This window comes from Fukomys damarensis, unplaced genomic scaffold (assembly GCF_012274545.1).
Source record: "Fukomys damarensis isolate Sample0158 unplaced genomic scaffold, DMR_v1.0_HiC HiC_scaffold_31, whole genome shotgun sequence".
Lineage (NCBI taxonomy): Eukaryota > Metazoa > Chordata > Mammalia > Rodentia > Bathyergidae > Fukomys > Fukomys damarensis.
In genome coordinates, this window is record NW_022900943.1 from 18,632,281 (window position 1) to 18,637,251 (window position 4,971).

Below are 4,971 nucleotides of genomic sequence, written 5' to 3' on the forward strand. Positions count from 1 at the left end.
GCCGGCCTTTGGGAGCCGGCTCCCTTGGAATGATGCCACACGTGGCGATCGCAAGTTTATTCGACTGAAAACGCCCCCGAGGCTCGGCGAGAGGAAACTGCAAGAGAGGAACACGCCCTTGGCCGCCTCTCAGTCACACCAAAGCCCCAGCACGTTCACCAGACCACCTCTACGCGGGGGCTGAGCAGTGCGCCGGGTCTAAAGAGACACTTTTCCCCCGGTCCGCGGACGGCTTCTGAGCGCCGGGTCCGGCCGGTCCGCACCGTTCCGGCATTCTCTTGCTCAGTAACAATTTCGCAGAATCCCATCACGTCACAATCCAAACCCCCTGCAATTGGCCAGTGGGGAGGGTGATTCAACTCTGTTTACTCCCCCCTCACACACTCAGAATGGCCTTTCGGTGGAGAGGTGCGTCTAGAACTGAGGCGTGCGGCCAATCCGACTGTTCCGTTCCACGCTGCCTCGTGCTACCCCTCCAGCCTCGAACACTGGCATTTAAAAGGGTAACAGCCCGGAGGTAGGAAAGGGGCAGCTGCTCATCCTCTTCGGGGACTGCTCGGTCCGATTGCCGGTCTGGGTCTCCTGGCTCCTGGCACCCGTTCTTGCTTGCGGAGTTTCGGGATGCGTCTCCCCTAGTCAGTTGTGCTGGTTCCTATGACAAAAGATAACTTCAGCCTGGGTTTTTCCAGTCCGCAAACAGTTAAGTGACTTCCTGCAAACGCTACAGTCCCAGCAACCAGCCTTCCAATCAAAAGTAAGTTGGTTGATGTCACTGGCATTGGCTCAGCCAATCAGAAAGGCGTTTCGAATGCAAGCGCTCCATCCACACTTGTAAACAAGCAGAGCTGTAGTGAAACTGGACAAATCTTTGTATATTGTGTTTCTGATAGTAAAGTTGAGCGATGGGTGGGAAAACAGAGGTGATGAGTAAATGTCGTGTAAATCTATACTCACCCCCCCCAAAAGGCCTCAATATGTCAAATGAGAAAGGAAAGCATCAGTTGGTTTTCAGGTTTTGTTTTTTGGGATGCAGCATACCTTTAAATTGAAAAAAATCATATACATTAACAACGACCAACTCATCTTTAAGATTCAGAGCTAATAAAAGTTCTGCTTTTAAAGCATAGTCTTTATCAAGTAATTCTTACATCGAAACACTCTATTTCCTTTTGCTGTATTTCTGAATTTTTTTTTTTACTTTCTTGGCACAATTTATCCCAAGCAAATTACATTTGTTTCATTGTAAACCTATTTCAGCCCACCTTCCAATAGAGAAAAAAAAATGCCTTATTTGTATAACTTTTTCAAAGAAACATCATTTTCTTTCCAGAGCTCTCCCACATGATTGTCAGGCATGTTCCCTCTTTTTTGCTTTAAAAATGTAAAGACAGACACAGAAAAGTGACTTATTTACCTTGCTAGGCAGATAATGGCAGAACTCAATGGAAACCACAAGGTTTCCGACTTCTGGCTTTACAATTGAGAACTTTGCTTTTTGTGAAATATTAACTGTGCTCAACAGAGTCTTAAGAACTGGAACCAGCTGGAGCTCCTTTTCCATTGAATATCATGGAATTACTTGATCAACAATTAGTGTGGGTCTTGGAGTCTGATTAACTCAGCTTGCTTCTTTCTCTGGTTAATGCTGGGGTTGTTTTCCATCTTTATAGCAGAGAAAAGTATCAAGGGCTAGTCTCTCTCAGGAGATATACTGTCAACAGAACAGATTAAAAGGATATATTCTGTCCTACATGAGATTTACCTGCTTCTATGCCATGTGGGTTTATGAAGAGGAACCCTGACTCTATCCCTGTCAACCTTCATTAAGATTTGTAAAAGTTACGGCAGGTTCTTTGTCTCTAAGGGAAGGGTCTCAAATGAACCCAAATTTAAAAGTTAGGGTAGCTAGAGTGTGGTGATGCATGCCTGCGATCCCAGCCCTAGAAAAGCTGAGGCAGGAGGATTGCGGGGAGTTCGAGGTCTGCCTGGGCTATGTACTGCGTTCAGGACCAGACTGAACTACATAATGACACTTTCTCAAAAAACAAGCAAACACAAAAAAAGAGTAGTTTATTTTGACTTTTAAAATCACCACAGTAGGTGACTACTGGGGAAGGAACTTGTGGAAAGAAAGATAATCCTGGTTAATAGGGGACATCATCATTTTCGCCATCATCTTTGTACTGTGACCTTTGCTTACTCTGCGCCAGGCCCAGTACAAAGGACCCTGGGTGCACACTCAAAACAACCCTAACAGTCAGTGGATCATACTATGTTAAAGTAGAACTATTTTGGAATTCTTGCATCCAATTTCCTTTATTTTAGAAAAGAATTCACCAAAGCCCAGGAGAGTTTGCCTACTTCATGATTGTTCTGGGACAAACTCTGTCCCTAGGGTATATGATTACTTAGAAATTGCACCTTTGCCTGCCTCTGTAAGGCCCAGCACAAATACCAGTGAGATCTCTCCAGGGTCCCTATGACGATGTCCTACAGAGCCTACTATGCCTTTCCCCCCGCCCCCCGATAATAAGGATTAAACCCAGGGCCTTCACACTAAGGCTACATCTTCACCTCTCTAAAAAAATAATTTTGGTCTGGGCATTGGTAGCATAGGCCTGTAATCCCAGGATTCGGGAGGCTGAGGCAGGAGGGCCGTTACAAGTTCCAGAACAGCCTATACTACATAGGGAGTTCAAAGATGTCTTGGAAGAATGGGACCCTGTCTAAAAAATAAAAATTAAAAAAAATTTTTTTGTACTGGGGATCGAACTCTGGTCCGTGTGCTAATGAGTCAGGTGGCAGAACCACTGAGCTAAATCTCCAGCCTAAAAATTTTATTTTAAAATTAACTGTATTATTTTTATAAATTATTTTGAGGCAGTGTCTCACTAAATCACCAAGTTGTCCAGACTGGGTTTGAACTCTTGATCTTTTCATCTCAGCCTCCCATAGTGATGGGATTCAGGCATGAGCCATCACACTCAACTCGACTTGTATTTTTACTGGTAAAATAGATGCCTCTGGTCTATAGACAGCCTTAGGTTTAACATCAGCATGAAAACAGGTTTTACTCACATGAATTTCTTTCACATACTGACCAACATAATTGCTAGTTGACTTAGAGAATCTTTTTAAACTCAGCAATTCTAGAATTGTAGAACAGTCCTTTTTCTTTTCCCTCTCACTCATTCTCCAGATATTTATGTTTTTGACAATCAGCTAGGCACAGGGAATACAGAAATGAAAAGTGACTCTGTTTTCCATGAGACTTACGTGTTAAAAACAAATAACAAGACATATAATTTCTACATCGGGTTTTTTTTTCCCCCTTGGGTATTCAACACAAGAAACTAATTTATGCTGTTTTGCCAGCATGTGATTATCTCAATTAAATTTTGGCAAAACAACTCATTAATATGAATCACCCCTAATTAAAATGCATAATTTTATCTACTGATATATATTTTGCCACATGAACATAAGAGGTCTGCTTTCTCCCCAGATTTGTCTTTACTAATATACATTTCAAATCCACACATCCAACTGGGAGGAGCGAGAAAAATCAGTGCTCTTAGTTTGTGTGCTTTCCTCTCCACATTTTGCCTCAGTAAGCCTTGTATTGTCCAGGTTCTCAAAACAATGGCTTTGGGCCTGCAACCAGAGCTGTAAGTCTTTTTTCCTTTGAACACTAAAATAATTACCATCATCCTCTCCCAAGAAGCACAGCCTAAAGTACAGGCGGATCTTTCAGCATAAGCTGCCTAGGGTGGGGAACTGCCTTTCTGGGACTGTAAAGTCTGCTGTTACCTCAAATCAACCTCTGAGCCATTTCCTTAGATCTGAGAATTGATAGGATGAGATTAATACATCTACAGCCCCCTTCCAAACTCCAAATACCTAAGGGATCTTAAAAAAATAATAATCCTAGGGGGAAAAAACTAAAGCGAGACTTGGGTTCTTTAAATAAATACCTCTGCACCTGCTGTGTGTCCACAAACTCTGCTCTCTCTGACAGTGAAGGTCAGAGTTCCTTAAATCAATATTTAATGGTAGCGTAAGTATAAATTTGCCTAAAATCCGTTTTTTCTTAATTTCATGGTCTCACTTTTTCTTTCTTCAAACTGGTTGGTTAGGAAGGGCCTGGGCATTCGAAGAATCAGTTCTTAGGTTCAGTTTTCCACCAGGGCCAAATTGCATAGCTTGCTGGGCCTCTCCCCTGAAGATTTTTTTTGAAACTGAGCTATACGAAGGGCTGGTCGTATAATCGTCTGGTGCTCAATTTAAAATGCAGACTGTGTCAATAAAATAAAATACAGATTGTGGGGCCTTGTCTCTGTTCAAGGCCCAGAGAAGTTTAGGGGACAGTCGTGTTCTGTAGGTACTGTACTGGGTTCTGCCGATTTTGGCTTTGCTCACTCCTGCTGGGAGGTGTGGACCGTGCTGGGCAGAGCTGCCAGGCTCTGGGTGAGAAGCAAGGGGAACAGATGGCTCGCTGGGGTAGGGGATCACGTGTCAGACCTCTCCCTTCCAGGCAGGGCCCAGGCACCCAGTTTCAGTTTCAACGACCCCACCTAGGCACACAGGATTTATTGGGGGGAAACTGTTCATTTAAGTGAAAGCAGGGGTTAGGGAAAGTGGAGAATTTAGGGAGCGAGAGGCGGGCCTGCAGGGATGGGGCCTCTCACAAGGCAGCACAATCCGGTAGAGCCAGACAAGGTGAAAGGCCTGGGGCTATCGAGGCCTTGTAGGGCCAGTGGGGGAGGGGAGCTCAGTGGGCGCGAAAACTTGCACTATGCCCTACTTTACCCTCGCTCCATTTAGCAGCCTTCCGCAGAACTCCAGACCTCTCCTTCGCAGAGCAGAAAGGCCACCATGCATATGTAGGAGGATAAGTTTAGCTTGCAGCCCCCCTGCGCTCCGAGCATCCCCGCGCGGCGCCGGGTGAATCACCCGCGCTCGGGGGCGGGA